Here is a 23,842-nt window from a genome sequence, read left to right as displayed (position 1 = left end):
CTGCATACGGCTGGAGTGTACAGGCGAACGGCGGATATGTGCGCAAAGTCCACGCACTTTGAGGAGCAGGTCGGATAACCCCGGATAACTTTTCAGGAAGCACTGCACCACCAGGTTTAAGGTGTGAGCCAGGCAAGGAATGTGTTTCAGTTGGGAAAGGGAGATGGCAGCCATGAAATTCCTTCCGTTATCACTCACTACCTTGCCTGCCTCAAGATCTACAGTGCCCAGCCACGACTGCGTTTCTTGCTGCAAGAACTCGGACAGAACTTCCGCGGTGTGTCTATTGTCGCCCAAACACTTCATAGCCAATACAGCCTGCTGACGTATGCCAGTAGCTGCCCCATAATGGGAGACCTGGTGTGCAACAGTGGCAGGTGCGGATGGAGTGTTTGTGCGACTGCGGTCTGTGGACGAGCTCTTGCTTCTGCAGGAGGACGAGGAGGAGGAGGAGGAGGGGGTGCGAACGGCTACAGACAACTGTTTACTAGACCGTGGGCTAGGCAGAACTGTCCCAAACTTGCTGTCCCCTGTGGACCCTGAATCCACCACATTTACCCAGTGTGCCGTGATGGACACGTAACGTCCCTGGCCATGCCTACTGGTCCATGCATCTGTTGTCAGGTGCACCTTTGTGCTCACAGATTGCCTGAGTGCATGGACGATGCGCTCTTTAACATGCTGGTGGAGGGCTGGGATGGCTTTTCTGGAAAAAAAGTGTCGACTGGGTAGCTCGTAGCGTGGTACAGCGTAGTCCATCAGGTCTTTGAAAGCTTCGCTTTCAACTAACCGGTAGGGCATCATCTCTAACGAGATTAGTCTAGCTATGTGGGCGTTCAAACCCTGTGTACGCGGATGCGAGGCTAAGTATTTCCTTTTTCTAACCATAGTCTCATGTAGGGTGAGCTGGACTGGAGAGCTGGAGATCGTGGAACTAGCGGGGGTGCCGGTGGACATGGCAGACTGAGAGACGGTGGGAGATGGTATTGTTGCCGCCGGTGCCCTAGATGCAGTGTTTCCTACTACGAAACTGGTGATTCCCTGACCCTGACTGCTTTGGCCTGGCAAAGATACCTGCACAGATACAGCAGGTGGTGCGCTAAATGGTGGTCCTACACTGCCGGAAGGGATGTTGCGTTGATGACTAGCTTCATTGGCCGAGGGTGCAACAACCTTAAGGGACGTTTGGTAGTTAGTCCAAGCTTTCAAATGCATGGTGGTTAAATGTCTATGCATGCAACTAGTATTGAGACTTTTCAGATTCTGACCTCTGCTTAAGGAAGTAGAACATTTTTGACAGATGACTTTGCGCTGATCAATTGGATGTTGTTTAAAAAAATGCCAGACTGCACTCTTTCTAGCATCGGATACCTTTTCAGGCATTGCAGACTGAGCTTTAACCGGATGGCCACGCTGTCCTCCACCAGGTTTTGGCTTTGCCACGCGTTTTGGGCAAGATACGGGCCCGGCAGATGGAACCTGTGGCGATGTTGATGCCTGCTGCGGCCCCTCCTCCTCCTCTGCTTCAGAACTGCTGCCGCCTGCACCCTGTTCCCCCAATGGCTGCCAATCGGGGTCAAGAACTGGGTCATCTAATAACTCTTCTTGTACCTCCTGCGCAACTTCGTCTGTGTCACCGTGTCGTTCGGTGGTATAGCGTTCGTGATGGGGCAACATAGTCTCATCAGGGTCTGATTCTTGATCAGCACCCTGCGAGGGCAATGTTGTGGTCTGAGTCAAAGGACCAGCATAGTAGTCTGGCTGTGGCTGTGCGTCAGTGCACTCCATGTCAGATTCAATTTGTAATGGGCATGGACTGTTAACTGCTTCACTTTCTAAGCCAGGGACGGTATGTGTAAAGAGCTCCATGGAGTAACCCGTTGTGTCGCCTGCTGCATTCTTCTCTGTTGTTGTTTTTGCTGAAGAGGACAAGGAAGTGACTTGTCCCTGACCGTGAACATCCACTAACGACGCGCTGCTTTTACTTTTACCAGTTTCACGAGATGAGGCAAAAGAGCTAGAGGCTGAGTCAGCAAGATAAGCCAAAACTTGCTCTTGCTGCTCCGGCTTTAAAAGCGGTTTTCCTAATCCCAGAAAAGGGAGCGTTCGAGGCCTTGTGTAGCCGGACGACGAACCTGGCTCCACAGCTCCAGACTTAGGTGCAATATTTTTTCCCCCACGACCACCTGATGCTCCACCACTACCACTACCCTCATTACCAGCTGACAATGAACGCCCCCGGCCACGACCTCTTCCACTAGACTTCCTCATTGTTTTAAAAACGTAACCAAACTAACGTTATTTGTTGCAGTCACACAACTTACACGGTGAGCTATAACTTCTGTATGATTTAGCTACCCCTTTACAGGTTGGTGAGACCACAGCGAAAATCAGGCCCAATGTTACACACTCTTTTTTTGGTGGCTGCAAATTAGAGAGATGCCCCACACGCAGGACTGTCACTGAAGCACAAATGTTAATATTAATGTCACACTATTATTTTTTTTTTATTTTTATTTTTTTCAGGAACACTTTAGAAACCCCCCAAAAAAAAAAAAATAGATTTTTGCAGGGAGAATTTAGAAAACAAATGTAACAAACTATATGCTTTCTATGGGCCACTGAGTGAGAGATGACGCACACAGGAATCAGGAGTGGCACACAAGCCCAGAGGCCAATATTTTTCTACCAATGATTGATGGAGTTATTTTCTCTGGTAGATTTTGGAACCCAAATCAAGGAAAAAAAATGTAGGCTTTCTATGGACCACAATTGGAGAGAGAGAGAGAGAGAGATGGCACACCCAGGAGTCAAGACTGGCACACAAGCAGAAAGGCCAATATTAATCTCCCACTGTTTTTTTTGGTTGTTTTTTTTTTTTTTTTTTTCAGGGAGACTTTAGAAAAAAAAATAATAAAAAAAATATGATTTTATCAGGAAGAATTTAGAAACCAAATAAAATAAAATGATTTTTTCAGGGAGAATTTAGAAAACAAATAAAACCAAAAATAGGCGTTCTATGGCCCACTGACTGAGAGATGACGCACCCAGGAGTCAAGACTGGCACACAAGCAGAAAGGCCAATATTAATCTCCCACTGTTTTTTTTGGTTGTTTTTTTTTTTTTTTTTTTCAGGGAGACTTTAGAAAAAAAAATAATAAAAAAAATATGATTTTATCAGGAAGAATTTAGAAACCAAATAAAATAAAATGATTTTTTCAGGGAGAATTTAGAAAACAAATAAAACCAAAAATAGGCGTTCTATGGCCCACTGACTGAGAGATGACGCACCCAGGAGTCAAGACTGGCACACAAGCAGAAAGGCCAATATTAATCTCCCACTGTTTTTTTTGGTTGTTTTTTTTTTTTTTTTTTCAGGGAGACTTTAGAAAAAAAAATAATAAAAAAAATATGATTTTATCAGGAAGAATTTAGAAACCAAATAAAATAAAATGATTTTTTCAGGGAGAATTTATAAAACAAATAAAACCAAAAATAGGCGTTCTATGGCCCACTGACTGAGAGATGACGCACCCAGGAGTCAAGACTGGCACACAAGCAGAAAGGCCAATATTAATCTCCCACTGTTTTTTTTGGTTGTTTTTTTTTTTTTTTTTTTCAGGGAGACTTTAGAAAAAAAAATAATAAAAAAAATATGATTTTATCAGGAAGAATTTAGAAACCAAATAAAATAAAATGATTTTTTCAGGGAGAATTTAGAAAACAAATAAAACCAAAAATAGGCGTTCTATGGCCCACTGACTGAGAGATGACGCACCCAGGAGTCAAGACTGGCACACAAGCAGAAAGGCCAATATTAATCTCCCACTGTTTTTTTTGGTTGTTTTTTTTTTTTTTTTTTCAGGGAGACTTTAGAAAAAAAAATAATAAAAAAAATATGATTTTATCAGGAAGAATTTAGAAACCAAATAAAATAAAATGATTTTTTCAGGGAGAATTTATAAAACAAATAAAACCAAAAATAGGCGTTCTATGGCCCACTGACTGAGAGATGACGCACCCAGGAGTCAAGACTGGCACACAAGCAGAAAGGCCAATATTAATCTCCCACTGTTTTTTTTTTTTTTTTTCAGGGAGACTTTAGAAAAAAAAATAATAAAAAAAATATGATTTTATCAGGAAGAATTTAGAAACCAAATAAAATAAAATAATTTTTTCAGGGAGAATTTAGAAAACAAATAAAACCAAAAATAGGCGTTCTATGGCCCACTGACTGAGAGATGACGCACACAGGAGTCAGGAGTGGCACACAAACCCAGAGGCCAATATTTTTCTACCAATGATTGATGTAGTTATTTTCTCTGGTAGATTTTAGAACCCAAATCAAGGAAAAAAAATATAGGCTTTCTATGGACCACAATTGGAGAGAGAGAGAGAGAGAGAGAGAGAGAGAGAGAGAGAGAGAGAGATGGCACACCCAGGAGTCAAGACTGGCACACAAGCAGAAAGGCCAATATTAATCTCCCACTGTTTTTTTGGTTGTTTTTTTTTTTTTTTTTTTTCAGGGAGACTTTAGAAATAAAAATAATAAAAAAAATATGATTTTATCAGGAAGAATTTAGAAACCAAATAAAATAAAATGATTTTTTCAGGGAGAATTTAGAAAACAAATAAAACCAAAAATATGCGTTCTATGGCCCACTGACTGAGAGAGAGAGAGAGATGGAACGCTTAGTACTGGCACACAAGCCCAAAGGGCAATATTAATCTCCCTTTTTTTTTCCAGGGAGAATTTCTGAAACCCAAAAAAAAAATAAAATAGGCTTTCTATGGCCCACTATTTGTGAGAGAGATGGGACGCTCAGGACTGGCACAGATGGCACGCTCAGGACTGGCACAGAAGCCCAGAGGCCAATATTAATCTCCCTTTTTTTCTGGGAGAATTTATAAAACCAAAAAAATATTTAAATAGGCTTTCTATGGCCCACTATTTGTGAGAGAGATGGCACGCTCAGGACTGGCACAGATGGCACGCTCACAACTGGCACAGAAGCCCAGAGGCCAATATTAATCTCCCTTTTTTTCTGGGAGAATTTATAAAACCAAAAAAATATTTAAATAGGCTTTCTATGGCCCACTATTTGTGAGAGAGATGGCACGCTCAGGACTGGCACAGATGGCACGCTCACAACTGGCACACAAGCCCAGAGGCCAATATTAATCTCCCTTTTTTCAGGGAAAATTTATAAAACCAAAAAAAAAATTAAATAGGCTTTCTATGGCCCACTATTTGTGAGAGAGATGGCACGCTCAGGACTGGCACAGATGGCACGCTCACAACTGGCACACAAGCCCAGAGGCCAATATTAATCTCCCTTTTTTCAGGGAAAATTTATAAAACCAAAAAAAAAATTAAATAGGCTTTCTATGGCCCACTATTTGTGAGAGAGATGGGACGCTCAGGACTGGCACAGATGGCACGCTCAGGACTGGCACAGAAGCCCAGAGGCCAATATTAATCTCCCTTTTTTTCAGGGAGAATTTATAAAACCCAAAAAAAAATAAAATAGGCTTTCTATGGCCCACTATTTGTGAGAGAGATGGCACACTCAGGACTGGCACACAAGCCCAAAGGCCAATATTAATCTCCCACTGTATTTTTATCAGGGAGAATTTATACACCCCACAAAAAAAAATACAGAAAAATGAAAAGGCTTTCTATGGCCCACTATGTGAGAGAGATGGCACACACAGGGATGGCACTCTAGCAGAAATGCCAAATTGCCAATCTTAATCTCCCACCAAAAAAAAAAAAAAAAAAAAAACAGGGAATGTCCTACAATTACTATCTCCCTGCCTGCAGTAATCTCAGCCAGGTATGGCAGGCAGCTACTATCTCCCTGCCTGCAGTAATCTCAGCCAGGTATGGCAGGCAGCAATAAGGAGTGGACTGATGCACAAATGAAATAAAAAGTGTGGACAAACAAAAAAGATAGCTGTGCAGAAAGGAAGGAACAAGAGGATTTGTGCTTTGAAAAAAGCAGTTGGTTTGCACAGCGGCGTACACACAGCAATGCAGCTATCAGGGAGCCTTCTAGGGCAGCCCAATGAGCTACAGCGCTGAGGGGAAAAAAAAAAAAAAAAAAAATTCCACTGTCCCTGCACACCGAGGGTGGTGTTGGACAGTGCAAATCGCTGCAGCACAAGCGGTTTTGTGGTTAATGGACCCTGCCTAACGCTATCCCTGCTTCTGACAAAGCGGCAGCAACCTCTCCCTAAGCTCAGATCAGCAGCAGTAAGATGGCGGTCGGCGGGAACGCCTCTTTATAGCCCCTGTGACGTCGCAGACAGCAAGCCAATCACTGCAATGCCCTTCTCTAAGATGGTGGGGACCAGGACCTATGTCATCACGCTGCCCACACTCTGCGTTTACCTTCATTGGCTGAGAAATGGCGCTTTTCGCGTCATTGAAACGCGACTTTGGCGCGAAAGTCGCGTACCGCATGGCCGACCCCGCACAGGGGTCGGATCGGGTTTCATGAAACCCCGACTTAGCCAAAAGTCGGCGACTTTTGAAAATGTTCGACCCGTTTCGCTCAACCCTAGTTTTTATATTTATCATTAGAGATCAGCGAACCTTTCAAGGTTGTGGTGTGGCTTGGTGCATGCACCTCAATATTAGCCCAAATGATTTTGATTAGTAAATGTGACCTCCTGAGTCCTGACTGCAACACAGTATTAGCCCAAACAATTTTGATTAGGAAATGGGGCCTGGAGCCTGCACCCCAGTATTCCTGTTCTGGCCGACTTGAATGGTTCTTGTACTTACAGCTCGGCCATTCATTTGAAAGACCACCATTTAAATACAACATGTCCTACCTGTCTGGCTGGCTATAGTTGCCCTGGAAAAATTAGCTGGTTGCTAGATTTCTCGAGAGTGGGACCTGGGGAAATCTATTGATATTCTTGATGGCTAAATTTTGAAAATGATCTGGTGAGAGAACACATTTAATTTACAATTGACAATCCATTTTATAAAACTGACAGCCCTTTACATGATTCCGCATCTATTTCAATAAATCTGTTGGGGGGAATTCTCTCTCTTTTATCACAGTATACTCTAAAACACAAGTAAATGCATATGTTTTGGACTGAGATGTGGTCTTCTAAGTATAACATTTTCACTACTTTACTCTGTTTACCGTCCACATCCCATGGCCCCCATACAGCCTTCCACAAAGTATGATGGACCCCACACAATCGCTCACACTGTACAGTTGTTCATGTACAGTATAGTGGCCCCCACATAGCTCTCAATAAAGTATAAAATGTTCCCACATAGCCTTCCAAATATTATAAGGGAGCTCACATAGCCTTCCAAATATTATAGTGGCCCCACATAGCCCTCCAAATATTTAATGGCCTCCAAATAGTCCTCCAAATACCATAATAGTCCCCACATAGCGCTCCATATAGTATAATGGGCCCCACATAGTCCTCCAAATATTATAATGGTCCCCACATTGCCTTCCATATAGTATAATGGGCCCCACATTTCCTTCCATATAGTATAATGTACCCCTGATAGTCCTCCATTTAGTACAATGCTCCCCATAGATCTCCATATATTATAATGCACCCCACAATCCTCCACATAGTATAATGTGACCCATAGTCCTCCACATAGTATAATGCACCGCATAGTCCTCCATATAATATAATGCACACTATAGTCCTCCATATAGTATACTGCTCCTCTCATATTTCTCCATATAGTATAATGCACTCCTCATAGTCATCCATAGTGTATAATGCACTACTCACAGTCCATCATTTAGTATAATATACCCCCATAATAATCCATATAATATAATGTACAAAATAGTCCCCCATACACAATAATGCACACCCCATTGTCTTCCATACAAGTACGATGCACACTCCATAGTCCTCCATACAGTATAATGCACTTCCCATAATCCTCCATAGAGTATAATGCAGTCCCCATAGTCCTCAATATAGTACATATAGTATAATGCACACCCCATAGTCTTCCATACAGTATTAAGGCCACCACAATGTACTCATTAATTACGAAAAATAAATACATACTTACCTCTACCCATTCCCCGCTGCTCTGGTCTCTGCAGCAGTTCCACTGCCTGGCACAGCTTTCCTCCTCCATCATTATTTCAACTGTATCAACACCCTAGATGTCGATACAGTTGAATGTGTAATGCCAGGCTAGGAGGTCTCCTCGAATCACTAGCCCCATGGCAGCAGCATGGTCTGCCGCTATTCGCGGCATGCCAGCTGACTAGGAACCCCTGGAGGGGGCCCTAGGCAATTGCCCAGTCACCTCCTAATGCCAGCCCTGGTCATTAATAGTGGATTTGCACCTTTCGCTTTATAGATCTGTCAAAACTGGGATATCACACTTGTCTGTGTCGGTTGTTTTATAGGTCACAGTATCTCTTTGTTTTTATTTCCAAATTCTTCAGCAGAATCCTCCGTTACTTAGTTAAAATTCCAAGTACATGTAATCCTTCTTAAAAATGTCTGTGGAAGGAATATCTGAGAGTTGAGAAAAGGCCAATATGTCTTATCCTAAATCTCACAAAGCATTCTTCTTCTTGATTTGGTGTAGAAGGCCTCTGGTGAACTGATAAAACAACAGCTCATTTCTGAGCACAATGATATTTGCTGTAGAGATGTAAGATAATATTTCCATTTTGAAATCTCGAATATAAATAATATCAATGATGTTTGATAGCTCTCATATGCCCTTCATTAAATTTACTTAAACTTTTATTTTCAGATATAAGTAATTGGAATAGCATCTGGGAAATTTTGGTTTCATCTGTCAAAATATTTTTTGAAGAACTTTCCATCTATTCCTGGCTCTACAGGGAAATCCTTATGAGGACATCTGACACCAAGTTGAGGTATAGTAAAGCGTATTATTGGGAAATAGAGTTTTTCATCTGTTTTAGTAAAAGTTAAAACTTACGTGAAGTTAAAAGAAAGAAAAGAAAAAAGAAGAAAAATAACTTTTATCATACTCACCTGCGGGGCGGTCCAAGAGGTGTTGCTCTTCTTGGTCCGGCACCTCCCATCTTCTTGCGATGCCAAACCTGTTGACAGGTTCCCTTTAAATTTATTTTTCTTTAGTTTTGTGATATTCATTGAGGTTTTTTGTGCCTAATTAGTCAACATGGTGCACGCGCTTCATGAATATTGAGCAAAATCAACAATGCTTTTTTTTTAATTTTTGTCTGTGATGGATTTTGTTAAATCTTAGCAGAAAAAGTCACACGTTTCACAAAATGGTGCAAAAATTGCACCAAAATTACTGGTATGCATAAAATCAATCTAATGGTGAACTGGAGTGCATGTGAACTAAATGTTGCTACTTTTTAAAAAGTTGCATTCAATGAATCAAATATATAAGGCAATCAACCAACAGCACTCAGATGATCAAGGTGCACGCTCTAGAGTCCATGGATCCAACTGGACCAATACTCACAAATATTGAAGAAAGAGCAGCATCCGTTCCAGGTGAAAAACGTTTACAAAGTCTTTAGTCTGCCATCACATAATGCATTCAATAAATCAGTCTAAAACATCTGGAAATGCCACACTGGCATAAAAATCAGATAAAAATCTAAACAACAAAGGATAAAAAAAAATGCACAAATTGTTTAATGAATTTTTCGCAAATTAAAAAGTCTCTAATTGATATGCCAAAAAGCTAACAAAAATGCAATTATGGTCAACTGTGGTCAATGTCTTGATCTGCAAGCAATTCCTAAGTTTGTAAGACCTAATGCATAAAATCAGATATATCTGAGTTGCAGACGCAAAGATTACACCAGTTCTTTCTACCATCTATTGTGGTCCTGCCTAATCCCAAATCATTTCGAGACCCCTCAGATAGTAAAATTTTATATAATATATTCTTTGCACCACTAGTTCCAGCTATTTTACTTATTTCCTTCTTACCAAACGACCATTGAGATACATTGCCCACTTGTTCCTCGCAGTTTCTTGATTTCAATCAAAATAGAAATTCTTGAAGATTCTTACTATAATCAGTGCTTAGGTAACGTCTACCAGAACCCTCCCATGGCTGGTTCCTCCATATGTGCAGCCCATGAGTTGCTTTTCGAGGCTTCCAGATAAATTGAGCTCACTATATAAGATCAGTGTCTACACTAATTAGGTCCCTTACTGAACTTCCAATTTAACTGACACCTCTGTTAATGATGATACTCATTCATTGAGGCCACTTATCCCCTCATACCGCATATCTTATACTGTGTATAACCTATGCCTAATTCAAAAATCTATCCATTCACATCTGTTATTATAAGAAGTTTTCAATAGATATTATTCACTATTTATCCATGTGATGACGATCCGTTTTTGTGTTTTTAAATTAATACAAAGACATTTAAAGGGTATGTATGTCCGGACCTATATTATCCTCTTTACGTCATTCACCCTATACATATAGAGCATTTCGGAAGCGGGTGTATGGAGCGGGTTTACACAGTGAGTCCACCCTATATCCAGCTGGTGATGGCTGTGTAATGCAGCCAGCACCTGCCGCTAACAATCGCGAGTGGAGCCGCTCCATCCGTGATCGTCAACTTGTTACATGCCACTGTTAATCTCTGACAGCGGTATTTAACACGCGCCAACGTGCGTGTGCGTGTCATTAACTCAGCCCATCGGGTCACCTGTCACAAAGTTCCATCGGACGAAAAATAAAATGTTACAGGTGTCAGAAAATGGCACAATTCTATTTTTTATTTGCAAACTGATTGTATTGTTTTTCCACTATTATAATAATAAAAAAAGTACTACATGTTTGATATCTCCGTAATCGTACTGATGAGAAGAATCATATGGCTTGGTCATTTTTACCATAAAATGTACAAGTGAAGGGGTTATTTTCATTATTTTGTTTGATTTTGAAACATAATAAGTTTTTAATAGCAACTGCCAGGATCTGACTCATTGAGATTTATATACCAGTCTTTTCTAGTCATGCCCTATGATCTGTGCAGAGATCACTGTGCAGGGAGGTAGAGGAAGTGATCTGTGACTATTACCAAAATAACTGTTACTGTATTGTAATTATATTTGTGATGAAAATGAGATGACTGCATAAAAGTTATGAAAGTTAAAAGACTACCGTATTTTTCGGACTATAAGGCACACCGGACTATAAGAAGCCCCGAGGTTTTAGAGGTGGAAAATAGGGAAAAATAAAAGTTATTTCTAGAGAAAAAGATGTTTTAGCTCAATTTAAGGCTTAGCGATCATAATGAAAATAGCTACTTTTTAGGATATTTTGCAACAAGCAAAATTAAATGGAGACCAAAAAAAAAAATTCAAATATTTTTGAAAAAACATAAAACATTTAACTTAAGCCAGTTTGGTTTGTTACACTTGTGTGTTTGTATGTGTGTGTGAGGGATGCCAAATGTACTGTTGGGTAGACTCCTTCCACTACTCACATTTTTGGGGAGAGGTTCCTTCACTTTGGTACTAATAGTGCAAGATGCAGCGCAATTTTGGTCATCAAAATTATGGAGAAACCCAACGTAACCCAAATATACACCATTTGAATTTATGTTTGCATTTTTTGTAAGGCTCAACATAAACCATATTGCATTGGTGGAATCATACAAAGGACTAATAGTGTCTAGAAGGTTTATGTTAAGCTTTCCATTGATCTGATAGTAACAATAATGGTTCATTTCGTGATGGCTGTCTTATGAACCTGCATATGACAGTTTGATGTCAAATTGGATCCACCATATGACAGATCCATGACAGCACCATGACTTACTTCTATTAGAAAAAGCCATAATGATAGCATTTCTCTGTTGGCAAAGACCTATCAAGTAATTATGATGGATGGTGGCCGTTTATTGGTATTGAGCCAACTCACTCATAGCATTTTCGAAAATGTTGAAGTAAGAATACCTAGCCCTTCCATGTTATATAGCGTGAACCAACAAAGAAAAAAAATCTACAGTGGAGGCAGCCGTTATATGGTCACTAATCCTCCCTTCAGTCTATTTCCGTATTAAAATCCTGGTAAATTTATTGAAAACTAAAAAAAAAAGTAAAATTTCTAGAAAATATATGTAACAAGTGAAGGCTAGCCAGTCGACTGCACAGGATTTTTAGTCTTCTTAGTTGATAAAAGGAAAAAAAAATTCAAGGCGGATAGACGTATAAACACACAAAAAGGAGTGCCTCTCAATGGAAGCTTTATTTTAATAAGCATCCCCCTGATGGGGATTTGCTGGTTGCCTGGGCATCTTCACCGTTGGTTGGGTTTATTTAAAGAGCTTTTCTTGTCACCTCTAAACTCAAACGATTTCTCCAGATGTACAAAAGGGAACAATGCAGAAAATCTTGCTGCTTCAGCAGAACAGGATCCAGCTGGAAGAGGAACTAGATCTGCAAGTCATTGGTTACAGCTGTGTTTCGATTTATGCCTTGGTTGAAAAAATAAATTAGTAGATTAAAAGGCCAGAAAGAGGAGTCTTTGTTTGACTGTAGTACGAGGCTTTTAAGTGTTTACAGTGTTTTTGTTGTTTTTTTTTAATTTTCTCATACGTTGCTTTTCGAATTTGACGAGACTCCATTCAGTAGAAGCCTGTGGTTTTTCTTCTTCTTTTCCCAGAGATGTAATCATACTAGGGGGCTTCCCATGTTCTCAATGCAAGGGGAACTACAGGACGGTGGTTTAATTATACGACACATGAATTATTCCAGGCCATTGTAGAAAAAGCGACACAGCTGATAAAATAGTTCTCGTCTACGAGAGCCAATTTCCAGCCTTGTGGTGGGAGAGACGCACGTCGCTTTTGTTCTTAACGACCTCATTGTGTTGTGTCTGTCGTGTGATATATTTTGTGTACACACATGGAGCCAGCCGAGGTACATTTCTCTTATAGATCTCGGGACTACAGTACATGCCCCGTGTATTCTCTCACGTTCTGAAGATGCCCCCCACCTCCCAATAGAGGTCCCAGGTGGGGGCTAGCTCATTATTTCAGTCACTGGTGTGCGCTGACAGGTGCAAAAAACAGCTGCTACATCTGTTTTTGATTTAAATGGTTGCTCAACAAAAGTGGCTGCGCTCCCAGAGAACGGGGATGTCATTCTTGTCCGCATGGTAAAAAAAAAAAGAAAAAGATACACTTGTGTTTCTTTGAGCCTTTGTGAGTAAAGTATGCTCGGAAGGTAATTCTTCTATGTAGTATTGTGTTGGGTGGGATCCATTGGTCTGATTAGGTTCAAAGAGATCTCATATAAAAATGTCTGCACCTTAAATGGAACGCCAAATTTTGTATCAAATTAGCTCTTGTCTAAGAAGAAGAGAGCTGTCTGTCTAATTTATTTATTACTCATTTACATAGTGACATTAATTCTACAGCAATTTACAGACATCATCATCACTGTCTCCATTGGGGCTTACAATTTACATTCCCTATCAGTATGTCTTTGGCATGTGAGAGAAAACTTGGGAGCCTGGAGGAAACCATCGCAAACACAGGAAAAACATACAAACTCCATATAAATGTTATCATAGAATGGTAGAGTTGGAAGGGGCCTCCTGGGTCATCTGGTCCAACCCCCTGCTCAAAGCAGAATTCACTAAATCATCCCAGACAGGTCTCTGTCCAGCCTCTGTTTGAAGACTTCCATTGAAGTAGAACTCACCACCTCTTGTGGCAGCCTGTTCCACTCTTTGATCACCCTAACTGTCAAAAAAAAATTTTTTATTATCTAATCTGTGTCTCCTCCCATTCAGTTTCATCCCATTGCTTCTAATCTTCCCTTGTGCAAATGAGAATAGAGATGATCCTTCTACAAAGTGACAACCCTGGAGATATTTGTAGACAGCTATTAAGTCTCCTTTCAGTCTTCTTTTTTGCAATCTAAACATTCCAAAATCCTGTAAACGTTCCTCATAGGACATGGTTTACAGACCGGTCACCATTCTGGTCGCTCTTCTCTGAACTTGCTCCAGTTTGTTGATGTCTTTTTTTTAAAATGTGGTGCCCAAAACTGGACACAGTATTTCCAGATGAGGTCTGACCAAAGAGGAGTAGAGGGCAATAATGATTTCACATGATCTAGACTCTATGCTTCTGTTAATACATCCCAGAATTGTATTTGCCTTTTTTGCTGCTGCATCACACTGTTGACTCATGTTCAGTTTATGATCTATTAGTATACCCAAGTCTTTTTCACATGTAAGTGTTAAAAATACCGCGCTAATAAATGCCTTGCTACTGCTTAGAAAGGAGAGTGTGTAGATAAACACATTAAAGGTAAATGTTGTGACCAGCAGGCTGCAGTCAGGGACTAGGGTATATTAAACCTTCCTTGTGAGGGTTTAATAATTAAAGAATAACAGCCTGGTTCATATATAATCCATTTCGCATACCTTTAAGATGCTGCATAAAGATGCCCTGTTGTCCACAGGGTGGATAGCTCTGGTATGCGTGGTTTCTGTGCCACTCATGAAGCAGAGCATGCAGTTACGGACTCTCCTGATGAAGAGGTGCGCTCCACCTTGAAACGCGTTGGTTCAATCTGACTTCCCTGTGTTTCCGTAGGATAAGTGACGTCTAGGTCGAGCGGCAGAGCAGCATCGGCCATCTTCCTTTCCTCCTCGTGTAACCAGGGACGCTACTGGCCGGGGCGCCTCTGGCTCTGCACCTTACGGCACTTCCTCCGCACTGCACGCTCTGCTTCACGAGCGGCACAGGAACCATGTATACCGGAGCTATCCACCCTGTGGACAACAGGGAATCTTTATGCAGCATCTTAAAGGTATGCAAAATGGATTATATATGAACCAGGCTGTTATTCTTTAATTATTAAACCCTCACAAGGAAGGTTTAATATACCCTAGTCCCTGACTGCAGCCTGCTGGTCACAACATTTACCTTTAATGTGTTTATCCACACACTCTCGTTGGTAAGCAGTGGAACTTTTAGTTTAACAAATCCTTTGTAGCGAGGCATTTTTTAGGGTGGTATTTTTAACACTTACTGTTTATGTCAATATAATCGACAGAGGTCAGCACAGCTTCTGTCTAAATACCAGCTGCTTTTCCTTATCCTCTCTCCCCTTTGATACAAACACGTGCAGCGCCAGTATGGTTATTGGTTGATTATCTTTTTCACATGTGCTGTTGCTTAGCCCTATTCCTCCTATTCTGTATATGCTTTTTTAGTTTTATTGCCCAGATGTAGTACTTTGCATTTTTCCTTGTTAAAGGCCATTCTGTTAGTTGCTGCCCATTGCTCCAGTTTATTTATATCTTTTAGAATCCTCTCTCTCTTCTCCAGTATTAGCTATCCCTCCTAGCTTTGTGTCATCAGCAAATTTAATCAGTTTACTCTCAATTCCTTCATCTAAATCATTGATAAAGATGTTGATCAATACAGGACCCAGGACAGAACCCTGTGGTACCCCACGTGAGACATTCTTCCAACTGGATGTGCAGCCATGTGCAGCAAATGAGCCACCGCACAGCCTCAATAATGCCTCCTATTGAAGGTAGCGATCCTTCAAGTCAATAACTGATCCTTGCTACCTAATTGTAGATATTTAGCCAAAGTTGAGCTTTCTCCAAAGGAAATATATCCATCTTTAGAAAAATGTTACAGACAGGGGCAGACATACCATTGGTGCAACCTGTGCAGGTAGGTAAGGAAGCCCTCTCACCTAGCAAGCAACTTTCTACTATCTAACAACATAGCTTAGCTATCAATTATTTGTAAATTGTTGGAGAGAGATAAATATGATCAGGTGCTGGATAAAAAAGGGTCTTTACACTGTCTTGCACAAGAGCCTTCAGCTATCTGAATCCACCTCTGATTTCAGGGTTCTTGACCATCGTCAGTGCATTTCAGAATCTCTGATTTCCTGGGTGAAAGGTCTTTTACAGAGGTCAAATAGAGTACTGTTTCTCCTTGTGCAGACCGCCAGCTACTGTAGGGGGACCGTTAGAAGTAGCAATGCTTCCTGGGAAAATGGTATGCAAATTATCTCCCTTGTAGAGGAAATAAACCTGTCTGGTACCATTTATTGGATGTAGCTACCCTAGTAGTCATTGTTTGCCACCTTAACAAGCCGTACAACATTACTTCTCCAAAACGAAAATTAAAGAATTGTTTTACTGCTTAGTTGTTATCAAAAACTTTTGCCATGCGGTTTCAACATATTCACTGTCTAGTTTGACCCTATTGGTCTCAATCTGTTCTCAGATTTTCCTTATCGATTACAAAAAACCCTCTGTCTAAATAAACTATCCTAACACATGAACCACTGACCAATTTCTTCTTAGTGCTGTTCTCTTTGGATATGCTTATTTAAAAATGACCCATGACAATAGTTTACCATCTTGTTTCCTACTGCTGAGACACCCAACTATCTACAATATGTACATTGAACGTTTTGCACTTGGTGCCCTCTTGTTGCGCTTGCAGATCGCTTGCATGATAAGTTTTTAATTTTTCCCACATACAGTATCAAAATTCCATGTTCTAAGTTCTATAATATATTAAACAATTAACACAGAATATTGACAAGAAAATGACTGGATGATAAAAGTTGAAGATTCACTTTAAGTGTCGTGAAGTTGGATCCTTTTTTAACCCAACCATGCCTGTTCACTCAAACCAAAATCTCACTCATATTTGCATAGTTAATGCATGAAGATATGGAGATTAGAGGAGAATTTTTTTAGAACATGTATCCCATAAAGGTAAACATCAATATGGTCATGTTGAAGGTTAGGCTAGATTTCATCAAGGATACACTTAATAAACTAATAGTTGTAGATTTGCTGATATGATGCCCTCAATAGCCTTCACACATTGAGTTGAGAGATTCCTGACCTCCTGGGTTTCTGTAGCAGCAGCATGGAGGACATTATTCAGCAGTGCATCCTGAAGAAAATGTGGGTAGTAGGGTTGCTCCCTTAAAACACCTCCAATATCTTCCTGCTCTCTTTCTAATCTGTTCCAAAAAGCTATAAAAATTTAGATCTGTCGCCAAGTTGCATTCCCGTGCTGTCAAAACGATGCATCCACATGCATCCGCATACATCCACATGTCCTGCGTACCCAAAGATAGGTACCCAGGACACATGCAGAAGTAGGCGGACCTAAACAGAAGAAGTGCGGTAGTGGGTGGAGCTTCAGGGAGGAAGAACACAGCCGTCCGCAAAGCCCCGGTACGTAAGTGGGAACCTAGCCTTAGATGCGCAATTCTGGCACTTAGCCTCGCTTTTGCCCTGTAGCAGTGGCAAGTGTGGTGATAGTTGGGGTGTTGATGTCACCTTTGTACTGTCCGGTGACATCAAGCCCCGAGGTTAGTAATGGAGAGGCATCAATATGACGCTCCCATTACTAACCCCATAGTCATATTGTATAAAAACACAGACACCCAGAATAAAGTCCTTTAATTGAAAGAATGACACAGACTCCTTTAATAAATCTTAATTAAACCATACTTACGACATTCCCCATTCCACAGACGCCAATGTCTCCTGCAAAAGAGTTAAATAACAAATAACAATATTAATCACCTTTCCATAGAGAAAACTATAATACATTTGTTCCACGACAAGTCTAGCTCTGCTACATCTAGATGGCAGGATGCATGGTTGCATGATGGCACCATACAGCCTGTCATCCAACATAGACACAGAGCTGCATGTGCTATGTGTCTTCCTGTGAACTCCTATTTCCTGCATCCTCAGATGCACATTCAATGTATTGTGGTGCACAGACTAATCTTGTCTGTACATGGCAATACATGCTGCTGGCCAATCATAGACCAGCAGCTGACATCGGCATGCACGTGACTAGGGGCACATGTGTTGTGAATTCTGTGGCTGAATTCACACTGTGGTCACAAGTGGTACTGCAGCTTCTGAGCTTCCTCCCTCAGGTGTTCTGGTGAGCTCGTTAACTGCTTCATTACTTAACTCCGCCTGATGCTGCTATCCTTGCTCCTTGTCAATGTTTCAGTGTTGGATCTGAGCTTCTCCTGATTGTTCCTGTGACCTGCTGCTCTGTATAGCTAAGTGCTTTTTGCTTTTTTGTTGCTTTTTTTCTGTCCAGCTTGTCTTTTGTTTTGCTGGAAGCTCTGAGACGCAAAGGGTGTACCGCCGTGCCGTTAGTTCGGCACGGTGGGTTTTTTTTGCCCCCTTTGCGTGGTTTTGCTTTAGGGTTTTTTGTAGACTGCAAAGTTCGCTTTACTGTCCTCGCTCTGTCCTAGAATATCGGGCCCCACTTTGCTGAATCTATTTCATCCCTACGTTTTGTCTTTTCATCTTACTCACAGTCATTATATGTGGGGGGCTGCCTTTTCCTTTGGGGAATTTCTCTGGGGCAAGTCAGGCCTATTTTTCTATCTTCAGGCTAGCTAGTTTCTTAGGCTGTGCCGAGTTGCCTAGGTAGTTGTTAGGCGCAATCCACAGCCGCTTTTAGTTGTGTTTAGGATAGGATCAGGTGTGCAGTCTACAGAGTTTCCACGTCTCAGAGCTCGTTCTTGTATTTTTGGGTATTTGTCAGATCACTGTGTGCGCTCTGATCGCTAAGCACACTGTGTTTCTGGATTGCCTTCATAACACCTGTCATTAGCAAACATAACAGTACAAGGAGCCCAAAGTAATGATTCTCAATAGAGGGAAAGAAAGAGTTCTGACATCATTTTTTTTTTTTTTTCTGCTCTGTGTTCACTTTTTTTTTTCCCCTAGACATTTGGGTGATTCTGGACACAGGTGTGGACATGGATATTCAGGGTCTGTGCTCTTCAATTGATAATCTCGTTATAAATGTACAAAAAATTCAAGATACTATTGATCAGAAATCTATGTTAGAACCAAGAATTCCTATTCCTGATTTGTTTTTTGGAGATAGAACTAAGTTTCTAAGTTTCAAAAATAATTGTAAGCTATTTCTGGCCTTGAAACCTCATTCTTCTGGTAATCCTATTCAACAGGTTTTGATTATTATTTCTTTTTTGCGCGGCGACCCTCAAGACTGGGCATTTTCTCTTGCGCCAAAAGACCCTGCATTGAGTAGTGTCGATGCGTTTTTCCTGGCGCTCGGATTGCTGTACGATGAGCCTAATTCAGTGGATCAGGCTGAGAAAAATTTGCTGGCTTTGTGCCAGGGTCAGGATGATATAGAAGTATATTGTCAGAAATTTAGGAAATGGTCAGTACTCACTCAGTGGAATGAATCTGCGCTGGCAGCTTTGTTCAGAAAGGGTCTCTCTGAGGCTCTTAAGGATGTCATGGTGGGATTTCCTATGCCTGCTGGTTTGAATGAGTCTTTGTCTTTGGCCATTCAGATCGGTCGACGCTTGCGCGAGCGTAAATCTGTGCACCATTTGGCGGTACTGCCTGAGGTTAAACCTGAGCCTATGCAGTGCGATAGGACTATGACTAGAGTTGAACGGCAGGAATACAGACGTCTGAATGGTCTGTGTTTCTACTGTGGTGATTCCACTCATGCTATTTCTGATTGTCCTAAGCGCAGTAAGCGGTCCGCTAGGTCTGCCGTCATTGGTACTGTACAGTCCAAATTCCTTCTGTCCATTACCTTGATATGCTCTTTGTTGTCGTTTTCTGTCATGGCGTTTGTGGATTCTGGCGCTGCCCTGAATCTGATGGATTTGGATTATGCTAAACGTTGTGGGTTTTTCTTGGAGCCTTTGCGGTGTCCTATTCCATTGAGAGGAATTGATGCTACACCTTTGGCCAAGAATAAACCTCAATACTGGGCCCAGCTGACCATGTGCATGGCTCCTGCACATCAGGAAGTTATTCGCTTTCTGGTGTTGCATAATCTGCATGATGTGGTCGTGTTGGGGTTGCCATGGCTACAAACCCATAATCCAGTATTGGATTGGAATTCCATGTCGGTATCCAGCTGGGGTTGTCAGGGGGTACATGGTGATGTTCCATTTTTGTCGATTTCGTCATCCACCCCTTCTGAGGTCCCAGAGTTCTTGTCTGATTATCAGGATGTATTTGAAGAGCCCAAGTCCGATGCTCTACCTCCGCATAGGGATTGTGATTGTGCTATCAATTTGATTCCTGGTAGTAAATTCCCTAAAGGTCGATTATTTAATTTATCCGTGCCCGAACACGCCGCTATGCGCAGTTATGTGAAGGAATCCCTGGAGAAGGGACATATTCACCCATCGTCATCACCACTGGGAGCAGGGTTCTTCTTTGTAGCCAAGAAGGATGGTTCGCTGAGACCGTGTATTGATTACCGCCTTCTTAATAAGATCACTGTTAAATTTCAGTATCCCTTGCCATTGTTATCTGACTTGTTTGCTCGAATTAAGGGGGCTAGTTGGTTCACTAAGATAGATCTTCGTGGTGCGTATAATCTGGTGAGAATCAGGCAAGGAGATGAATGGAAAACTGCATTCAATACGCCCGAGGGTCATTTTGAGTATCTAGTGATGCCGTTCGGACTTGCCAATGCTCCATCTGTGTTTCAGTCTTTTATGCATGACATCTTCTGTGAGTATCTGGATAAATTCCTGATTGTTTACTTGGATGACATTTTGATCTTCTCAGATGATTGGGAGTCTCATGTGAAGCAGGTCAGAATGGTTTTTCAGGTCCTGCGTGCTAACTCTTTGTTTGTGAAGGGATCAAAGTGTCTCTTCGGTGTGCAGAAAGTTTCATTTTTGGGGTTCATCTTTACCCCTTCTACTATCGAGATGGATCCAGTTAAGGTCCAAGCCATCCAGGATTGGATTCAGCCGACATCTCTGAAAAGTCTGCAAAAGTTCCTGGGCTTTGCTAATTTTTATCGTCGCTTGATCTGTAATTTTTCTAGCATTGCCAAACCATTGACCGATTTGACCAAGAAGGGTGCTGATTTGGTTAATTGGTCTTCTGCTGCTGTGGAAGCTTTTCAGGAGTTGAAGCGTCGTTTTTGTTCTGCCCCTGTGTTGTGTCAGCCAGATGTTTCTCTTCCGTTCCAGGTCGAGGTTGATGCTTCTGAGATTGGAGCAGGGGCGGTTTTGTCACAGAGAGGTGCTGATTGCTCGGTGATGAAACCATGTGCTTTCTTTTCCAGGAAGTTTTCGCCCGCTGAGCGTAATTATGATGTGGGCAATCGAGAGTTGCTGGCCATGAAGTGGGCATTCGAGGAGTGGCGTCATTGGCTTGAAGGAGCTAAGCATCGCGTGGTGGTATTGACTGATCATAAGAACTTGACTTATCTCGAGTCTGCCAAGCGCTTGAATCCTAGACAGGCCCGTTTTTTTTTTTTTTTTGCCCGCTTCGACTTTGTGATTTCGTACCTTCCGGGCTCTAAAAATGTGAAGGCGGATGCTCTGTCTAGGAGTTTTGTGCCCGACTCTCCGGGTTTATCTGAGCCAGCGGGTATCCTCAAGGAAGGAGTCACTGTGTCTGCCATCTCCCCTGATTTGCGGCGGGTGCTGCAAAAATTTCAGGCGAATAAACCTGATCGTTGTCCAGCAGAGAAACTGTTCGTCCCTGATAGGTGGACTAATAAACTTATCTCTGAACTTCATTGTTCGGTGTTGGCTGGTCATCCTGGAATCTTTGGTACCAGAGAGTTAGTGGCTAGATCCTTCTGGTGGCCATCTCTGTCACGGGATGTACGTACTTTTGTGCAGTCCTGTGGGATTTGTGCTAGGGCTAAGCCCTGCTGTTCTCGTGCCAGTGGGTTGCTTTTGCCCTTGCCGGTCCCAAAGAGGCCTTGGACACATATTTCGATGGATTTCATTTCTGACCTTCCCGTTTCTCAAAAGATGTCAGTCATTTGGGTGATCTGTGATCGCTTTTCTAAAATGGTCCATCTGGTGCCCTTGGCTAAATTGCCTTCCTCCTCTGATTTGGTACCTTTGTTCTTTCAGCATGTGGTTCGGTTGCATGGCATTCCTGAGAATATTGTTTCTGACAGAGGTTCCCAGTTTGTTTCAAGGTTCTGGCGAGCCTTTTGTGGTAGGATGGGCATTGACCTATCCTTTTCCTCGGCTTTCCATCCTCAGACTAATGGCCAGACCGAACGAACCAATCAGACCTTGGAAACATATCTGAGATGTTTTGTTTCTGCAGACCAGGATGATTGGGTGTCCTTTTTGCCGTTGGCTGAGTTCGCCCTTAATAATCGGGCCAGCTCGGCTACCTTGGTTTCTCCATTTTTTTGCAATTCTGGGTTCCATCCTCGTTTCTCTTCAGGACAGGTTGAGTCTTCGGACTGTCCTGGTGTGGATTCTGTGGTGGATAGGTTGCAGCAGATCTGGCCTCAGGTAGTGGACAATTTGATCTTGTCCCAGGAGAAAGCTCAACGTTTCGCTAATCGCAGACGCCGTGTGGGTCCCCGACTTCGTGTTGGGGATCTGGTTTGGTTATCTTCTCGTCATATTCTTATGAAGGTTTCCTCTCCTAAATTTAAACCTCGTTTTATTGGTCCGTATAGGATTTCTGAGGTTCTCAATCCTGTGTCTTTTCGTTTGACCCTCCCAGACTCCTTTTCCATACATAATGTATTCCATAGGTCGTTGTTGCGGAGATACGTGGCACCTATGGTTCCATCTGTTGAGCCTCCTGCCCCGGTTTTGGTGGAGGGGGAATTGGAGTATATTGTGGAGAAGATTTTGGATTCTCGTGTTTCTAGACGGAAACTCCAGTATCTGGTTAAATGGAAGGGTTATGCTCAGGAAGATAATTCCTGGGTTTTTGCCTCTGATGTTCATGCTTCCGATCTTGTTCGTGCCTTTCATGCGGCTCATCCTGGTCGGCCTGGGGGCTCTGGTGAGGGTTCGGTGACCCCTCCTCAAGGGGGGGGTACTGTTGTGAATTCTGTGGCTGAATTCACTCCTGTGGTCACAAGTGGTACTGCAGCTTCTGAGCTTCCTCCCTCAGGTGTTCTGGTGAGCTCGTTAAGTGCTTCATTACTTAACTCCGCCTGATGCTGCTATCCTTGCTCCTTGTCAATGTTTCAGTGTTGGATCTGAGCTTCTCCTGATTGTTCCTGTGACCTGCTGCTCTGTATAGCTAAGTGCTTTTTGCTTTTTTGTTGCTTTTTTTCTGTCCAGCTTGTCTTTTGTTTTGCTGGAAGCTCTGAGACGCAAAGGGTGTACCGCCGTGCCGTTAGTTCGGCACGGTGGGTTTTTTTTTGCCCCCTTTGCGTGGTTTTGCTTTAGGGTTTTTTGTAGACTGCAAAGTTCGCTTTTCTGTCCTCGCTCTGTCCTAGAATATCGGGCCCCACTTTGCTGAATCTATTTCATCCCTACGTTTTGTCTTTTCATCTTACTCACAGTCATTATATGTGGGGGGCTGCCTTTTCCTTTGGGGAATTTCTCTGGGGCAAGTCAGGCCTATTTTTCTATCTTCAGGCTAGCTAGTTTCTTAGGCTGTGCCGAGTTGCCTAGGTAGTTGTTAGGCGCAATCCACAGCCGCTTTTAGTTGTGTTTAGGATAGGATCAGGTGTGCAGTCTACAGAGTTTCCACGTCTCAGAGCTCGTTCTTGTATTTTTGGGTATTTGTCAGATCACTGTGTGCGCTCTGATCGCTAAGCACACTGTGTTTCTGGATTGCCTTCATAACACCTGTCATTAGCAAACATAACACACATGGCAGTGGCATCATGCACTCTGGTCACTTGCAAACTGAAGTCAGCTGCCAGCTTAAGAGGATGCCGTGCAGCGAGAAAGCAGGGGGAAGGATGACTATTTATTTAAGCTTTTAAATCAGTGAGTACACGGTATCCATACCACTACATGGATGACTATGGGATGTACATTATATATGGAGGTACATTATACT

At 42.1% G+C, this 23,842-nt stretch overlaps 1 long non-coding RNA gene across 1 annotated transcript in view; it reads left to right on the top strand.

Annotated features, from left to right (window-relative positions):
• Positions 1-23,842, top strand: part of LOC138672685 (uncharacterized) — a 758,018-nt gene that overhangs the window by 661,012 nt on the left and 73,164 nt on the right. The window contains exon 9 of the long non-coding RNA XR_011319764.1: positions 8,780-8,906. This is a non-coding gene — a long non-coding RNA (uncharacterized lncRNA). The remainder of the gene's footprint in view (positions 1-8,779; positions 8,907-23,842) is intronic.

Source organism: Ranitomeya imitator, chromosome 3 (assembly GCF_032444005.1).
Source record: "Ranitomeya imitator isolate aRanImi1 chromosome 3, aRanImi1.pri, whole genome shotgun sequence".
Taxonomy (NCBI): Eukaryota; Metazoa; Chordata; class Amphibia; order Anura; family Dendrobatidae; genus Ranitomeya; species Ranitomeya imitator.
This window is presented reverse-complemented; position numbering and strand designations above follow the sequence as displayed.